Genomic DNA, 19128 nt, shown 5'->3' on the forward strand with positions numbered 1-19128 from the left:
TGTTTGAGTGTTTGTTTTTAATGATTTAGGAGTGGAATTGCTGAGTCATACGGTAATTCTATGTTTATCCCAAAAAACACACCCCAAGAAACTTCCTGAAAGTCTCTCCTTGTCTCAGAATCAGCTTTTCAGGAAACATGATGTGCAACAAACAGTATGGACAGTGTCCCATGAGAGCTTATTTGTGATGCCTGGGGGTCTGGAGTTGGAAAGGGCTTCCCTTAGGAAGTGGCAGCTAAACTGAGGGCAAATTCATTGTTTTTTCCTTCCTTCCTACCTTCCTTCCTTCCTTCTTCCCTCCTTCCTTTCTTCCCTCCTTCTTTCCTTCAGAGGGATGACACAGATGTTTTACACAGTATATCCTTTTAAAACTTTTGCATTTGAACCCTGAACTTATTCATAAGACAAATGAATGATTATTTTAAGCAGGGTATTAGGGCTCAAATTATTAATATCATAGAACCATTATAGTGATAACTTGGATTGGAAACAATTTATTAGGAAAAAATATGGAAGCTTTTTTAATAACAATTTTGATAAATAAAAAAGTTGAGAAATCAGAGTGTATAGAGAGAATATTGGTTATTTGGGAAATTGTATCATAAAATCGATGGGCTGCACAAATTCTTCCATTTATCTGAAGAAAAGAGTGTTAAGTCAGTTTGGGCTGTCGTCACAAAGTTCCATAAATGGGGCAGGGTGGGGGCTTATAAACAACAAAAATGTATTTCTCAGTCCTGGAGGCTGGAAGTCTGAGATCTAGGTGCCGGGATCATCGCCTTCTGGTGAGGACTCTCTTCCGGGTTGCAGACTGTCCACTTTTCATTGCGTACACACAGGGCAGAGAGCAGAGAGAAAAATCCAGCTCTCTCATGATTCTCACAAGGCTAAGAATCTCATCACGAGGGCTCCATCCCGATGACCTCATCAAATCCTAATCACCTCCCAAAAGACCCACCTTCTAATACCTTCACATTGGAGGTAGGGTGTCAACATGTGAATGCTGGGGGGACCCAAATATTCAGCCTTTAACAAGTACTAATGGGGAAATGAGAGCTTCTCTTGAGGATGTTAAGGGCTGCTACAAAGATCAACGGTACATGTGTTTCCAGAGAGAACTACAATATAGAATAAGTTCTATAAGGCGTTCACAGAATAGATTCTTCTTTCTTCCCCAAAACAGTCCTTGGGATCCAGGGACCCATTTCTGGAAATTCATTCGTGCTCAAGGAAATCCATCCTCTCATTAAAAAAAAATCTTACGGAGCTACATGAATGACACAAAGGACTTTTCCCAGCTCTAAGATTCTGTGTGTAAAACCTGTTAGTCTAAATTTATTTCCAAAAGATAGACCCTCCGCGGGGTCTGCTCCTGCGGGGAAGGTGGGACCCCCGCTTGTGCCCCGGCCCCCAGGTGTGGCTTTCTCAAGTTTGGGGTGAAGCCCCCAACCCCCTTGGGCTCTACCTCGGGGCGGTGGGCTCGGGGGAAGGCGCACGGTCTCTGGGGTTTCTCAGCAGGAGAATCCAGGGCTGCTGCGGCGCAGGAACCCAGAGGCCCTGGGTGGGGCGCAGACTTGCCAGGCCTGGGTGTCCCTGCTGCGCACAGCTGCTGAGAACAAGGTCCGCAATGAATTTCTGCCTGGCAAACGGGGACTGTTGGCGGCTCCATCCTCCCCTTCCGTTGGCACAGTCCCATCGCAGCCCTCCCTTCCAACAGGCAAAGCCTGTGACCTGCGGCCGGACGGCTCCACACCCTCACGCCCCGGTGCTCACCCCACGCCGGGAACAGGCACAACCCCTTGGCTGGCCTCTCCGGACGGCTCGAGCGGGACGGCTTCTTCGGCGCACCCGTCACCCACCCCGAGCCCAGGGGCCAGCAGGGAGGTCTGAGGGACCCTCGGGCACGGGCGGGACGGAGGCACGGGCTTCGCGGCTGGGCCGGCCCTCCTCGCTGCCTCCTGCCTCTGCGCCCCGGCTCGGGGTGCGCTTCCCGTGGCCCCGTCTCGTTCCCACCCCCGTCGCGCCTCTTGCCCCCCCGGGCCGCGGGCTCCACACGGAGCAGCAGGGCGTCGTGAGGGTGCGGGATGGCGCCGCCCTAGGGTCTTCCCTGACACCTACCGGCTGTTCCGACCACATCCCGGACAGGCACCTGCAGATCAGTGGAGCAGAGTCGGCCCGGGTCTCCTCCCCTCTGACGAGGGGGCCGACTGGCACCGCGCACGAAGCGGCTCTGGCGGAAGGGAGACCAAGGGGGAGGGTCGGTGGGGAGCCTGACTCGCTGTCACTTCCGACGGGACGCTGAGTCCCCAGGGCTGGGGGCTGACCCGCCTGAGCACCCCCACAAGGGGGTGGTTAGGAAGGAGGGACCCTGTTCCTGGGGCCCAGGGCGCTCCCGGGTCAGGAGGAGTCGCCAAGTGTGTCAGGTGCCGTGGACAGCTGAAGCATGTTTCGCCCAAAGGTAAGTTCCAGCGCATCGCAGAGAGCAGAGGAAATACACACACGGTGGTGAAAACTCCCTGTTGCTAAAGGTTGAAATGAACCAATAATTCCTCCTGTTTCTCAGGGTGTTCCGTTTCGCTGTTAATGAAATGTATTTCCAAGGAATGCAGGCATGTGGCTGAAAAGACCAGCAGTGCCTGGGGGTCACAGCGAGACCCTCCCATCTCGCCCCCTCGGCCATCCTGTGCTCTGGGAGCAGAGTTCTCAGCTACAAGTGAAACATAGTAGCTTCCATATCCGGATTCTAAGATCTTCTAAAGCCCTTTAAAGGCCCCCTTCTCTGAGTGGTGCTTGACCTGCTGGTGTTTGGGGCAGGAGGGTAGGCTGGGTGGAGAGTCTGAGCGCCATGCCGAGGGAAGGGCTTTGGAGGCCTGTGTGAGCCTGAGACCGGGGGCCCAGTGCCCATGGCCGAGGGGAGGCTAGCGCTGACTCCAGCCATGCCAAGCCAGACGTCGCCCTCCTTCCCAACAACCCAGCAAAGCCTGTCGCTCGCATTCCTGGCTGTGCTGCTTACATTTGCCCTCTGAGAAGGCCAGCCTGGCAGAGCTCTGTTCCTGCCCTCTGGGCTGCTGGGAACTGAGTACCTAGCCTGGGTGCTGGAGGGGAGGAGCCATAGATGGTGGAGGCCCAGTGCCCGCCCAGGGTGCTGCCCCTCTGCTGAGTTGAAACTTCTAATCAATGTCTTAATAAAACCAAAAGGGACATGATACTGTTCTGCCACCTGTGCCCGACCAATGTTAGCCCTTTGTCATATGGGGCAGTGCTGTCTAATGGTAAAGCTTCCACTATCAGATCCCCAATCCCTTCTCCTACCCCCTCCCATGGGGGTTCAGTGGGTACATCTGTATTTCATAGAAACTGAAACTCTGATTTTACAAAGGAGCTGGAGGTCTGGAGAAAGAACTGGTCTGATCTCAGTTAAGAATGCAACTTTATACCTGGACGATACTAGAGCACTTTAGCACCTCATGTGTTTGAAAATGAGATCTTCACAAAGACCTCATGGGCAGGAGACAGGCAGGAGAGGGGACAGACTGAAGCTCTGTGACTGACTGATCAAGTAGCAGAGGTCCAGCTGACTTCCAGGCCTACCGCTGATTTACTATCACCAGAGCCACAAAACACACCTTCCACATAGAGAACCAGCAGAAAAATGAGTTTGAAGAGCATTTTAGCTAAATCCAAGGTCATTCTGATCATTAGTGAAAGTCATTCTGTTCCTGCATGCTGCCCACACCCTAACCCCCCTTCCTAAAACCAAATGGGTTCCGAGATTAAGGTGGAAGTGACAAACCTGGAGGTGACCAGGCTTTACTTTATCATCTCTTTCTTCTTCTTCCACGTGTGTTCCTGGTCTTACTCTTCCCAGTTCTTCTGCAGGGAGCGGTCCAGCAACTCTGTCAAGCAAAATCACACACCCTAAGGATGACTTTCATAAACTCCTCCCATACAGGCAGTTTTCAAAAGGTCTTCCTTCCTACCCACCCCCTCCCCCCCAAAAAAATCAATCTTCATCTCAGAAGCCCTGAAAGGCACATATTACCTCAACATTTAATATTTAATACAACCTTTAGATCTAGTTCTGATAACTGCCAGTTGCCCCCAATTCACTCTTTGTAAGACAATTCTACCTGAATCACAAGGTTAATAACCTGACTGCAAACCCAGCATCCTTAAGCTATCTATGGTCATGCTGACACTATAAAGTTCTTTTTTTTTTTTTGGTTTTTGTGTGTGTGTGTGTGTGTGTGTGTGTGTTTGCGGTACCCGGGCCTCTCACTGCCGTGGCCTCTCCCGCTGCGGAGCACAGGCTCCGGACGCGCAGGCCCAGTGGCCATGGCTCACGGGCCTAGCCGCTCCGGGGCATGTGGGATCTTCCCGGACCGGGGCACGAACCCGTGTCCCCTGCATCAGCAGGCGGACTCTCAACCACTGCGCCACCGGGGAAGCCCTAAAGTTCTTCTTTTTAAAAGACTTCAGGAAAGTAATTTCAGTCATCAAGATTACATATTGCACAGAACAAAAAGGTTTATTATTCTTACTGTTCTCTGGATGTAACTCTACGTGTCTTTTCCTCCTATGTGAAGAGAAGGGAAAAAGAGAAAAACAATCTTTCAAAAGAAGATCAAAACCAAAAGCATGAGTCAAAGTATTAAATAAATACATTTGATGTGGTTAAAAACAGGGGTTGGGGGTAATCTCGGTTTGGGGGAGATCTGGGCAACCTTCAGTCTGGTGTTGATGTCCCACCAACCTCAAAACAAAGAGAGACCCAGGAGCTGGTCCGGCACATGTCTGTGCACTAGAGGTTATCTAGTGATGCTACGTAAGTCAAAGATCCACCTCATGTCAGGAATTTGTTAATACTAGAAAAAAAAACAAAGTAGTAATTTGGGATTCACATCAGGAAGTGATGATGACAACCTAGACTGGACACCAGCTCTTCTCTGATGAATACCTTAGTACAGTACTTCCCTAAGTTCACAACACTTGCCATCTCCAGGATATCTGTATTTATGTATTTAAGAGGGATAAAAATATTGTGATGAAACCGATCTATGTCTTGTCTGAGGTGGAGGTTACAAGAATGCATGCGTCCATACACGTGACCATACATTCACAGTGAATAAAGTCTGTAGATTATGCCGATGTCCATTTTCTGGTTTTGCTATTACAGTTACGTGCGACGTCACCATTGGAGAAAGTTGGGTAAACTACACAGGACCCCTCTGTACTATATTATATGGAGTTAATCTGTACGTGTATATATAAAATTCTGCCTCCAGACTGCCTTTAGACTTGAGCTACAACATCAACTCTTCCCTGGGTCTGCCTCTCTTGGCCTGTCCTGCATATTTCAGACTCGCCAGCCTGAAGTCGTGTGACTCAGCTGCTTAAATTAATCTCATATACACAGACATCACTGGGTCTGTTTCTCTGTAGAACCCTACGATAGATTTTATACTAATACACTACAGTAATATATACATACAAATAATCTGAAACAGTACAGAAGAAACTGATACGTGCTCGCCTCTCGCAGGAAGGACAGGACAGAGAGCGGGAAGCACCACCCCTATGTATCAAACAGCCTTTTGTGCTGCTGCCAGCCCAGCCGCCCCAGGTCCAAGCAGATATAATGGCGTGTGGCCCAGGCAGTGGCTGCACAGCTAAGGATTTTAAGGCACAATGCAGTGAGATGCCAGGGCCACGGTCACACACGTGGAACATTCTAAAGCCAAGAGGGTCTTAGGATTCTGCGCATGGGCCCCTGAGGGCACTCTGGAGGCTGTCGCAGACCCTCAGGTCCCACGTGAGGAGACAGCCCACTAGAACACAGCAGGCGGCCCTCCTCCCAGATCTCACCCGCGTCAGCCTCCCAGGCACCCGGCCTCCTCTGCACAGCACAGGGCAGGCAGGCTCACAGAGGGAATAGTGGCCCAAACCCAAAGGTCACACCAAACCCCACGGGAGAAGAGTAAAGCAAGGTGATGAGGGGAGAGGGGAGGGGTGAACTATGTTTCACGGCTACTAAGGATAAACCAATTATTACATTTTTTAAAATGCGCTGGCCAGGGCCAGCCAACCAGTACAGGACAAGTGCAGTAAGAGGGGCGGGGAGGCAAGGGAAATGTATCAGCTGGAGTTCTCCCCACTTTCAGTTTCCCTCCCCTGGGATGTCTCCCCGCCCTGCCCACTGCTCAGGCCGCCCACCCCGGCCACCCGGAGTTACCCAACCGGAAAAGCCAGAGCCGGGCTCAGCCGCGCCTCCTGGCACAGGAAGAGCAAAAATAGAAAGCGCCAGTGCCCAGTGGCGGGCTGGAAACCCTCGGACCTCAGATAACTGCGGATAACCGGGGTCCAGCACCAACTTAGGCACCCGGGCGGTCCCAGCTTTCCGACTCCGCCCCGGGCCGTGACAGTTTCCACAAACGGACACACACGGAGCCCGCGAGGAGGGCGGGTCGCGCGGGCTTCCCTGCTGGGTCCCCTGGAGGCCAGTCCCCCCCGCAAGCCGAGCGCACGGAAGGGCGCCCCAAAGGCGCCAGCACAAGGCGCCCGCTGCGCTTTCCCTCCAGAAGGTGGGCTGCGGGGCCCAAGCGTAAACCCTGAGTCAAGGAACACGCGCACCACGCCGCCACGGGGGACGAGAGGCCGGGCGCCCACCTAGCCGGACACCCTGCATTTCTGGAATCACCGGACGCCTGTGTAAATTTCCGTCTGGCGTGTCATTTTCTAAAGGCCACTTAAGATCAGCGGACAGAATGCCTCCTCTCCAAGTGTCCTGCCAGCCCACCCACTCAAGATCAGACGGACAAAACGCCTAACTAAAACAAAACAAAACAAAAACACAAAAAACTGGAGAGTGGGAGGAAAGGGTGTCCTCAAAAATAAAAAAAACTAAGCACGTAGACAGCACTAAGAATAAACTACCAGGAAAAAGAAACCCTACATGGGCTTCCCTGGTGGCGCAGTGGTTGAGAGTCCGCCTGCCCATACATGGGACTCAGGTTCGTGCCCCGGTCCGGGAAGATTCCACATGCCACGGAGCGACTGGGCCAGTGAGCCATGGCCACTGAGTCTGCGCGTCCAGAGCCTGTGCTCCGCAACGGGAGAGGCCACAACAGTGAGAGGCCCGCGTACCGAAAAAAAAAAAGGAACCCTACATGTCAGATCCTAAAGTACGGGCAAGCACGCCGGCAGTCCAGGCCCGGGGTGACCGGGGTCCCCAGCCCTGCAGAGCCAACCGCAGACCGGCTCGGGCGCCCCTCGCGCGGCCGAGATGGGGCCCCAGCCGGCGCCGGCTCCCCTCTGCCCACCCTGCGCGCGGGGGCTGGAAACTGCCGCGGAGAATCACGGCGGAGCGGGAACGGGGGCTCCAAACAGGGTCTGGCGACTCGAGCTCCGTTTCTCGGTGGGCTCAGCACGCGCCGTGGGGGAAGAGGGGCGGGGTTCCGGGAGGAGGAGACCGGCGGCACTCACGTAGACCGGCAGCAGCCACGGGTAGACGGCGGGCTCGGTCCCCAAGAGCGACTCCAGCCTCAGCTTCTCCCGGATGTCTTCGCGCGCGGCCCCCGCACCGCGCTAGTCTGGCGGTTGGCGGAGGGGCGCGGCGCCGCCGGCGGGGGCGGGGCAGACGGGCAGGCGGGAGGCTGAGGGGAGAGGGCCTGGCCTGGGTCTAAGCCGCCGCCGACACACTCCCGTCCGGTCCCCGGCTCCCTCTTTGTGGTCACAGGCCCGGGGCCTCCAGCGCTGCCGCCAACTCGGGCCTGCGTGAGGCGAGCACAACGAGCCGGGGGCCGGGCTGAAACAGTCCCGGCGCGCGCAGCCCGCCCCGTGGACTCGCACGCTCTCACGCACGCACGCGCGTCTTCCACTGCCCACGGCCACCCCCACCAGCCCGAACTGGGGACCCGGCGAGACCCCTCGGGGCCTGGAGTGGCGGGTTCGACTCCCGCCCTTGACGTACCGTGACACACACCACCAGCACCACCACCAGCACCACCACCACCAGCACCACCACCACCACCACCACCCCCCACCAACCACCACCACCACCACCACCATCACCACACCCCCCCCCCCGCCAATAATAAGACTGTAATTCCTCATTAAATACGACAGCCGGAATCCCGGCTTCTGTTCCCGTGTATTTAGCCTATGCTAAGCACCAGACCGCGGACGCTCAGTACTGGCAAAAAAAGGAAATGCCCTGCCCTCATAGCACTGCCATTTTAATTGGAATAGTAGTGACAATGGTCAAGGGAGAAAATAAAGTGTCATCATCGCCACGGGGATGGTTAATCTCATGTGCGCACTGCGTGGGGCCCAGACAACCACAAACATTATTCCAGATGTGGCCAGGAAGGTATTTTTCAGAAGAGATTAACACTGAAATTGGTCCACTTTGCGTAAAGGAGATTGTCAATGCCGTGGCGTGGGTGGGCCTCGTCCATCAGTTGAAGGACTGGAGAGAAAAATGAGGTTCCCTAGAAAGAGGGAACTGTTCCTCCAATGGCCTTGGGACATGAGCTCTTCCCTGTGTCTCCAGCCCAGAGTCCTGCCCTGACTTGCCTGCCTCACGGTCACATGAGTCAACTTCTTAAAACAAAACTATATATGTAAAAATATTGAATATATACAAGCCTATTAATTTGTATATGTGTGTATACATATTATATATATGTATACACATATGTTTATATGTGCGTGCGTTTGTAGTATATGTATAAGTACTATATACAGTATACATACAAGCCTATATATTTGTGTGTATATATTGTATACATGTATGTATGTGTATATATATAGTATACATATTATAAACGTGAACATGCTGTATATATACACACACCCATATATTGATATATGGGTGTGTGTATATATACAGTATATGTACACTGTATGTATGTATACAGTGTATATTTATATATAGGTGTGTATATATGTTGTATACCTGCATGTGTATATGTTGTATAGGTATTATATGTATATATGTATATACTATGTATATATACACACTTGCGTATGTATTTATATGTGTATTTACATATAGGTGTGTATGTGTATACATTGTATATATGTATGTGTATATATTATATATATGATATGTGTATGTATATATACGATGAATTTATATATACAGTACATATATATTTTTATGCTACATGCTTTTATATGTAGGTGTATATGTGTGTCTATATGTACGTGTATGTATTGCATATATTATATGTGTATGTATGTATACTGTATATATACACACCTAAATGTGTATATGTGTGTATATATGTATGATATAGACGTACCTAGGTGTGTATATTTCATATGTTATACATATGTGTACATACTGTATATATACAAACTATGCATTTCATATGTGTGTATGTATAGTGTATATGTATGTGTCTATTGTATATATTATGTGTATATGTGTGTATACATACTGTATACAAACTATGCATTTTATATATATGTGTGTATTGTATATACTATATGTGTATATGTCTGTATGCATACTGCATATATACACAGCTGTATATTTTTGTATGCGTGTACGTGTGTGTGTATATACACACACATCCTATGGATTCTGTTTGTCTGGAGAACCCTCACTGATACGGACACTTATGACAATTGAGCACCTGCTCTTTGCCAGCCAGGGAGCCAAACGCTTGTCTTTTCTGTGTCTCCCTTAAGTGCCACAAGTCCGGGGAGGGAAGATGATGCCGCTCCTACCAGTTGAGATGCCTCAGGGTCAGAGAGGTGCACAGGGTGGGGGGCTGGAGCCTGGGGGAGCCCAGGTGGAGTTCTAGCAGCAGTATAGCCTAGCAGTCCCACTTCCCCGGGTGCCTCTCACAAAGACACTGAGGGAGAGACGGGGTCTGAAGGAGGGGATGAGGAAGCTTCCGTGGGTCTGCAAGCCCAGACCAAGGCTGACTCGTCAAGGGTGTTAGACGTCAGGACTGTGGTTACCCTGGGGATGGGGTTACACAGACCCATTCCCATTCTGAAAAAGTATCCATTCTGCTCTTGTTTGTATGTTTACCCCCCTCCCCCAAGTCTTTTAAAAACAGATTCTCTTGGTTGCTGGGAGCACACACGGGGAAGTTGTGTGTGAGGGGGTGTGATCCAGGGGACAGGGAGGATAAGCCCCCCACTTGTAGGGTCAGGAGTGGCTCAGCTTTGTGAGCTAAGGATGGCCCGCGAGGTCCCAGAGAGAAGGGTCCCTGCTCCGTCCCTGCTCCGTGCACCCCATTCTCAGCCTGAGAAGTCCAGAGCCCCCCCCCCCCACACACACACACCAGGGAGGAGAGCCAGTCACCCTGGCTCCCAGGCTCCCGCTCCAAGGCTCCCGGCACTAGGAGCTATTTTCAGCTTTCATGCCTTAGGACACGGCCAGAGCTATTGTCTCCGGAAACTGTCTGTCTCTCGCCTGCCCCGCCATCCCTCCCTCCCTCCTCCGCCTCTTCCCCTCCCGCTCCAGCTGTCCTGCCCTCCACCCTGCATTTCTACACAGGATGGCTCACAGACAGCTGCTCTCCGTGCCCACCCGCCACCATTCGATGGATGTCAAAGCAAGCCCTGGGGACTTCCCTGGAGGTCCAGCGATTAAGACTCCAAGCTTCCACTGCAAGGGGTGCGGGTTCGATCCCTGGTCAGAGAAATAAGATCCCACATGCCGCCCAGCACGGCCAAAGAAATAAATGAATAAAAAATAAAGTTATAGTGATGAAACAGCCCTAGTGGTGCAAGGATGGGACATATGGCTCTATGGTAGAGAATAAAGGTCCAGAAACAGATAGATGAGAACTTGACATGACAGAAAGTGGGGAAATTAAGGAGTTTTCAATAAATGGCATTAGGACAATTGCATATCCATATGGGGAAAAGTAAATTAGAAAAAAAGAAAAAAAGCAAGCCCTGGTCAGGTGTGACCTTGGGCCCAGGGCCATTGGCACACGTTGTTGTGTGGGATGTTCTTCCTTAGACTCCTCCCTCCCTCCTGTGTCACTGTCACTTCCTCCAGAACCTTCCTGGACTCCCCTACACAAGCCCGGGGTGTGCCCTCACCCGCCCATCCTGGATCACCAGAATTCGAATCCCGGCCCACCCTTCCCCACCAGGTAAAGAACTGTGCCTGGTCAATAAGACCGTAGAGGTCCTTGGCCATTGCTATTGCAGTTGGAATTGTTACTGTGTTTACACAGGGTGACCAACATCCGCCCCCAGTTTGCCCAGGACCGCTCAGGTTTGAGCGCTGGAACTGTGGGGAAACCCTCATTTCCGGGGAACCCTAGAAGGCTGGTCAGCCTATTTAGGATGGATCTTTCACTTGATATCCCAACCCCCGAGAGCCAGAAAGGGAATCTCCCCTCTCCTTCCATGGTAACCTTCATTCATTCATCCACTCATCCCTTTATTCAACTCCTTTATTCAGCAAGTATTTATGAAGCATCTACTACATAGCAGACACTCTTCTAGGTGCTGGGGACAGTAAACTGAGAAGGTGTGATTTATTACATGGGGATGATGTCTCGGAGACCACTGCAGGGCAGGGGAGGTGGGAGAGGGAAGGGGCAGTTCTAAATGCAGGCTCTGACGGGATTGGGGCAGACCTTGCCCTAAGCCAGGCTGGTTGCTTCAACACAGCTGTCCTCACCCAGGGCCATCCTGTTCCCGCCTCACCCAGTTCTTCAGTGATGTCTGGGGAAAATCTGTGGTTGTCACAACTGGGGGGGAGGGGCCCCTGGAATCAAATGGGTGGGGACAGGGATGCTGCTGAACCCCACACAGTTCCCAGGAGGGGCCCCCAGCTGAGGGTGACCCGCCCCAAATAACCCCAGTGCCGTGGGGGAGACCCTGCACTAATATTATTCAGACCCACTGGTGCCCATAGATTCCTGCACAGGCAGGGACTCTAACTGGGTCACCTCTGTATCCCGAGGTGACCTAGAGTGGGGCAGCGAGGAGGGCTGAGTATCAGGGATGAAATGACAAATCTCTGTGCCCACTCTCCCTGCCGCACCCCAGGGTCGATGGCCTCTATCTCCTCCCTGTGCAGGTAGCTTTTCCCTGAGCCATTTCTTCTTGTCAAAGTCCCTGTCGAAGGTTGGGTTCCCCGAAGATGACGTTGAGAGCAAGGATTGGAGTGTAGGTGGTTGATGCACAGAACAGATACAGCTGCCATAGGGTCCCACAATTCCACTCCTGGGCATAGATCCGGAGAAAACTCTAATTCAAAAATATACATATACCCCTGGGATTTCCCTGGTGGTCTAGTGGTTAAGACTCTGTGCTTCCAGTGCAAGCAGCATGGGTTCCATCTCTGGCCAGGGAACTAAGATCCCACATGCTGTGTGACAAAAAAATAAAGAAAGAGAGAAAGAAAGAAAGAAAAAGAAAGAAAGAAAGAAAATATACATGCACCCCAATGTTCATCGCATCACTATTTATAATAGGCAAGATGTGGAAGCTACCTAAATGTCCACTGATGGATGAATGGATAAAGAAGATGTGGTATATATATACAATGGAATATATTCAGCCATAAAAAGAATGAAATAATGCTATTTGCAGCAACGTCGTGGATGGACCTAGAGATTATCATACTAAGTAAAGTAAGTCAGAAGAGAAAGACAAATATATGATCTCACTTATATGTGAAATCTAAAATACGACACAAATGAACTTGTCTACGAAACAAAAACAGACTCACAGACATAGAGAACAGACTTGTGCTTGCCAAGGGGGAGAAAGAGTGAGGGAGGGTTGGATTGGGAGTTTGGGGTTAGCAGACGCAAACTATTAAATATAGGATGGATAAACTACTAGGTCCTACTGTCTAGCACAGGGAACTATATTCAATATCCTGTGATAAGCCATAATGGAAAAGAAAAAGAGTTTTATTTATAGGTTCCATCCTTAATTGAGCTGGCCCATCCCCTCCCATGGTTCTAAGTGCAGCCCGAGGCTGCAGACTTCCCACCGTGGTCTTCAGCTCCAGAGCAAGCCACCTGCAAACCAGCCGCATCTTCCCAGGGGCTGGCAACTCTCCTTTGCTACTGATTCCAAGACACATGCAGATAGCACAAATGTGACCATGAAAACAAACACAGGCATGTTCAAGTCAGGGAAATAACATTCTTATCTCTGTTTAGTAGTTGCTTAATTTTAGAATAGCTTAAGAGTTACAAAAAAGTTGCAAAGATCTGTACAGAGTGTACAGAGTGCTGTGGACCCCCGACCCAGTACCCCTATTTCCAACACGTTAGTACGACATACTTATCCAACTAAGGAACCGAGATGGATACGTTATTATTAACTAAAGTCCACACTTTATTAGAATGTCCCTAGCTTTCCCCTAACATCCTTTTTCTGTCCCAGTCTCCTCTGGGCTGTGACATTTCTCAGACGTCCCTGGGTTTTGATACCTTGAAAGTTTTGAGGAGGACTGGTCAGGTATTTTGTCCCTCAATTTGTTTGTCTGTTGGTTTTCTGATGTTTTTCTTATGGTTGGTCTGGAGTTATGGGGTTTGGGGCGGAAGATCCAGACAGAGATAAAAATGTCATTCTCCTCAGCTCACATCATCAAGGATACACACCATCAAGGATACACACATCAAGGATACACACCATCAACGGGACTTGTGACAAACAATTTTACCCTTGATCACCTGGCCAGTAGCGTCTTTTTTTTTTTTTGCTGTGTTGGGTCTTCACTGCTGCACACGGGCTTTCTCTAGTTGCGGCGAGCAGGGGCTCCTCTTTGTTGCGGGCACGTGCTTCTCATTACAGTGGCTTCTTTTGTTTCGGAGCACGGGCTCCAGATCTGCGGGCTTCTGTAGTTGTGGCATGGGGGCTCAGTAGTTGTGGCTCTCAGGATCTAGAGCGCAGGCTCAACAGTTGTGGCCCACGGGCTTAGTTGATCTGCGGCACATGGGATCTTCCTGGACCAGGGCTCGAAACTGTGTCCCCTGCATTGGCAGGTGGATCCTTTTTTTTTTCTTTGTTCCTTTTGGAACCAAAACTTTAATCCCAAGGAGTCTCACAAAACATTACAAATGACAGCATGAAAAAAAAATTGCACAGTACCTCAAAGTTCAGCTCTACAATATACTCTTAATCTGGCAGGACATTGGTATCTTGATAATCTCAACTTCCAAAAAACATTACAAAGAGTTATGTATTCATGTACAGCAATCACAGAGGGGACTTATGACCTAACTCAAAGGTAAACTAATTTCCTTGAAACTTCTTAGATTCTAAACTCACTGGACAACCTCTTGTCCAGTGTGAAGACTAGTGGAATTCTTAAACCTCTAATCTAGGGTAAGGGTGCAGCTTTCATTTCTACCTGCTGGCTTGTGTTCACAGCACCTTTTAAAGACTGCTTGCTTAACTACAGCTGCATACCATATCCCACCTACAGAAAGTCTTTTCAATGTTTGCCAGTGTTGTTTCCATAATAATAAACATCACACTTTAGGTGGGCAGGAGTTAGAGTTTTATTATCAGTCTAGGCAAGACCAAAAATTCAAAGCAAATTCAATTTTGCTTGAGGGAACATTGTAAAGAAACAATTCTTCATATTACATGCCTCATATGACCCATTTCAAACCACAGAGAATGACACCTCTTTGTGTCACTGTCCCAAGAGACAAACAAATGTGAACAGCTAAAACATTTAAAAGTGCATCAAGCTTCGGAAGTCTCAAACAAAACTTGAATTTTCTGTACATACTCCTGTCAAATGAAGTTATTTCCTGTGCACCACTCCTCTTGCAAAGTGGTCTGCTATTTCCTTTCATTTGACCTGGATCAGCCAGGAGACCTAGAGAAAGATCGGGACGGCTTGCGATTTCTCTCCTGGGACAGTGATCTCTCTCTTCTCCTATATCTACTAAAGGGACCTGCTCCGGCTGCGGGAGAAGCTTCTCCGTCTTGGAGATCTGTGGTGAGGGGGAGGACTCCTCCTCCGATAATCATCTCGAGGGCGACGACCCCAAGAAGAAGGCGGCCACGATTTCGACTTCTCCTTTCCCCATTCGACAGGTCCACTCTTACTCGGCAGCCACAGAGTGTTCGCCCGTCTACTTCTCAGACAGCATCCGCTGCATCTCGGGGATCTTCATTTTCAACAAGAGCGAAGCCGGGAGGGTTTTTAGCAAGCCACACACTTCGGAGTGGTCCATAATATCCTAAAGCTCGTTCGAATTCAGTCTCGTTACCACTGTTTCCAAGATTCCTTACATAAACGTTACAGTCCAACGGACAGGAATCCCGATGCAAGACCCTCGTGGCTCCTGGGTTTCACAGGCCACAGGGTGATCCCGGGCCTCTAGAATCTGGCAGCTGAATCTGCTCGCACAAGCTGTCCTGTGGGGATGCTTTTCCCCCTATGTGTCCAGCCCGGGGCCCTGCTGTCTAGGTCCGACCTCCAGGGTGACAGGGTGAACCCCAGGTCCCTGGAGCAAACACTCAGAGCCCTGGTGACTGGACTCATGGGGCTGGGGCGGCAGCTGGACATGTGTGGCCACCCTGGTGGTGTTTGGCCCCATCTGCAGTTCCAGTTCCAGCTGAGAAAGAGCCTCGCTGTGTTATTTTCTCCTGGTTGTGTAAGGATCCCTGGTGTCATTTGACAGAAATGTAGATGGTGTGTTCTCTCTTTTCTCCCTGCTTCCTCTCGTCCCTCTCACCCTCCCTCTCTCCCTCTCCCTCTCTCTCTCTCCCTCTTCCCTCTGCCTCTCTCTCTTTCCCTCTCTCCCTCCTCCCTCTCCCCTCCCCCTCCCTCCTCCCTCTCCCCCGTCTCCCCCCTCCCGCCTCCCTCGTCCCTCTTCCCTCTCCCCTCTCCCTCTCTCCCTTCCTCTCTCCCTGTCCCTGTTTCCCTGTTCTGTACGCTCTCCCTCTACCTCTTTCCCTCTCCCTCCACCTCCTTCCCTCTCTGGAGAGGGAAGGAGGTGTCAGGGACAGGGAGAGAGAGCAGGAGAGGGAGGGGGGAGAGAGAGGGGGGAGAGGGAGAGAGGGATAGAGGGAGGGAGTGAAGGACGTCTCTCCCTCCCTCCCTCTATCTCTCTCTCCCTCCCTCCCTCTATCCCTCTCTCCCTCTATCCCTCTCTCCCTCCCTCCCTCTATCCCTCTCCCTCCCTCCCTCCATCCCTCTCCCTCCCTCCATCCCTCTCTCCCTCCCTCCCTCCATCCCTCTCTCCCTCCCTCCCTCCATCCCTCTCTCCCTCCCTCTCTTTCCCTCCCTCCCTCTCTTTCCCTCCCTCCCTCTACCCCTCTCTCCCTCCCTCCCTCTATCCCTCTCTCCCTCCCTCCCTCTATCCCTCCCTCCCTCTATCCCGCCCTCCCTCTATCCCTCTCTCCCTCCCTCCATCCCTCCCTCCCTCTATCCCTCTCTCCCTCCCTCCATCCCTCTCCCTCCCTCCATCCCTCTCCCTCCCTCCCTCTATCCCTCTCTCCCTCCCTCCATCCCTCTCCCTCCCTCCCTCTATCCTTCTCTCCCTCCCTCCATCCCTCTCCCTCCCTCCCTCTATCCCTCTCTCCCTCCCTCCCTCTATCCCTCCCTCCTTCATCCTCCCTCTCCCTCCGTCTCTCCATCTCCCTCACTCCCTCCCAGAGAGGGAGAGATGGAGGAAGGGAGAGGGATAGAGGGAGAGGGGGAGATGGAGGGAGAGGGAGAGGGAGGGAGAGAGGGAGAGGAAAAGAGGTCTCTTCCTCCCTCCCTCTCCCTCTGTCCTCCTTCTCTCCCTCTCCCTCCCTCTCTCCCTGTCCCTGTTTCCCTGTTCCACTCTCCCTCTCCTTCCACCTCCTTCCCTCTCTGGAGAGGGAAGGAGGTGGAAGGAGAGGGAGAGAGAGCAGGAGAGGAAGTGGGGAGAGGGAGAGAGAGGGGGGAGAGGGAGAGAGTGATAGAGGGAGGGAGCGAAAGACGTCTCTCCCTCCCTCCCTCCCTCTCCCTCTCCCACCAACTCTCCCTCTCCCTCACTCCTTCCCAGAGAGGGAGAGATGGAGGGAGAGGCAGAGATAAGGGAGAGGGAGAGATGGAGGGAGAGGGAGAGAGGAAGAGAGAGAGGGACAGAGGAAGAGAGAGAGAGGTAGAGAGGGAGAGGGAAAGTGGTCTCTTCCTCCCTCCCTCTCCCTCTCCTCCGTCTCTCCCTCTCCTTCCCTCGCCCTTTCCCTTCCTCTCTCCCTCTCCCTCCCTCTGTCACTCCCTCTCCCTCCATCCCTCCCTCGCCCTCACTCCCTCCCAGAGAGGGAGAGATGGAGGGAGAGGAAGAGACAAGGGAGAGGGAGAACGGAACAGGGAAACAGGGACAGGGAGAGAGAGAGGGAGAGGGAGAGAGGGAGAGAAGGAGAGAGGGAGAGGGAGGGAGGAAGAGACCTCTTTCCCGCTCCCTCTCTCTCTCTCTCTCCCTCTCCCTCTCCCTCCATCTCTCCCTCTCCCTCTCTCCCACTGCCTTATCTCTGCCTCTCCCTCCATCTCTCCCTCTCTGGGAGGGAGTGAGGGAGATGGAAAGACGGAGGGAGGAGAGTTGGAGCGAGAGGGAGAGGGAGGAGAAGGAGGGAGGGATAGAGGGAGGGAGGGAGAGAGGGATAGAGGGAGGGAGGGAGAGGGATATAGGGAGGGAGGGAGAGAGGGATAAAGGGAGGGAGGGAGAGGGATAGAGGGAGGGAGGGAGGGAGAGAGGGATAGAGGGAGGGAGGGAGAGAGGGAGAGAGGGAGAGGGATGGAGGGAGGGAGAGAGGGATGGAGGGAGGGAGAGAGGGAGAGAGGGAGAGAGGGATGGAGGGAGGGAGGGAGAGGGAGAGAGGGAGGGAGAGGGATAGAGGGAGGGAGGGAGAGAGGGATGGAGGGAGGGAGGGAAAGAGGGAAAGAGGGAGGGAGAGAGGGAGGGAGGGAGGGAGAGAGGGAGGGAGGGAAAGAGGGAAAGAGGGAGGGAGAGAGAGAGGGAGGGAGGGAGGGAGGGAGAGAGGGAGGGAGGGAGGGAGGGAGGGAGAGAGGGAGGGAGGGAGGGAGGGAGAGACGTCTTTCGCTCCCTCCATCATTCTCTCCCTCTGCACCCTCTCTCTCTCTCTGCCCCCTCCCTCTCCATCTCTCTCTCCCTCTCCCTCCACCTCCTTCCCTCTTCAGAGAGGGAAGGAGGTGGAGGGAGAGGGAGAGGGAAAGAGGTAGAGCCAGAGCATGTGGACAGGGAAACAGGGACAGGGAGAGAGGAAGGGAGAGAGAGAGAGGGAGAGGGAGAGAGGGAAAGGGGGAGAGGGAGAGAGGGAGAAAGGGAGAGAGGGAGAGAGAAGTGCTGAGGAGGGGGGCTCCCTCCCCCTCCCATCCTTTCCCCACTGCTTTCTCTTTTTTCTGCTTCAACAAACAGCAGGCGCCTTTTAGATCAGCCCTGAAGTCAACGTTGATGCTCGGAAGGCCTGCCCTCCCCGCTGACTTCCAGCCCAGGACCACCGCTGGGAGATGAAGTCTGCAGGGCCCTGGGCGCAGGCTGCACAGGTACCTCCTCTGATGCCCAATCTCTCCTTGTTTACGAGAAAGCAGACACTCCCCTCCCTGACTCCCCAAGATTTGGGGCCTTTTTAGTATGTGTCAATAATGCCATGAGTGACTACTTAACTCTTCCACGAGGACCCATCTCCCCAAATGCAGTGGTTTTCAGCCTTGGCTGCACTAGAGAACCCCCAGGGAAGGTAGAGAGAGGTCTCTCCCTCCTTCTCTCTCTCTCTCTCCCTCTGTACTTCTGTCTACCTCTCTCCCTCTCCCTCTCCCTCTGGGGTGATGCCCGATGAGCTCAGAATCGCAGATGGCCCCCCCATCCCCTCTCTGTGGCTTGCATGGGGGATGCACCTTCTCACTGTGGCCCGGGCATGGCCTTGACATTCAGACATCGGGTCCTGCATGGACACTTGTGTTTGTTCCATAGCGCATGGGGCTGCAGTCTGTGCTTCTGTAGATGGGGGCTGTGCGTGAGCCCTTCATCTTCCCCGCAGACACCACTGGTGCTCGCTCGGCCTCGCGGGTGATGCGGGGGGCACGGGGTACAGTCTTGTGTCCCCACCTTCTTGGGCTACAGACAGGCCACGCTGTTCCTGTGGTGACTGGGGGCTCCCAGGAGAACCCCACTGCAG

At 52.4% G+C, this 19128-nt stretch overlaps 1 pseudogene; it reads right to left on the reverse strand.

Moving 5' to 3' along the window:
• Window positions 1-13921: 13921 nt before the first annotated feature.
• LOC116740971 lies at window positions 13922-15306 on the reverse strand (annotated as a pseudogene).
• Between the last annotated feature and the right edge of the window lie 3822 nt (window positions 15307-19128).

The sequence above is a fragment of the Phocoena sinus genome, chromosome 1 (genome assembly GCF_008692025.1).
Source record: "Phocoena sinus isolate mPhoSin1 chromosome 1, mPhoSin1.pri, whole genome shotgun sequence".
In the NCBI taxonomy this organism is placed as follows: domain Eukaryota; kingdom Metazoa; phylum Chordata; class Mammalia; order Artiodactyla; family Phocoenidae; genus Phocoena; species Phocoena sinus.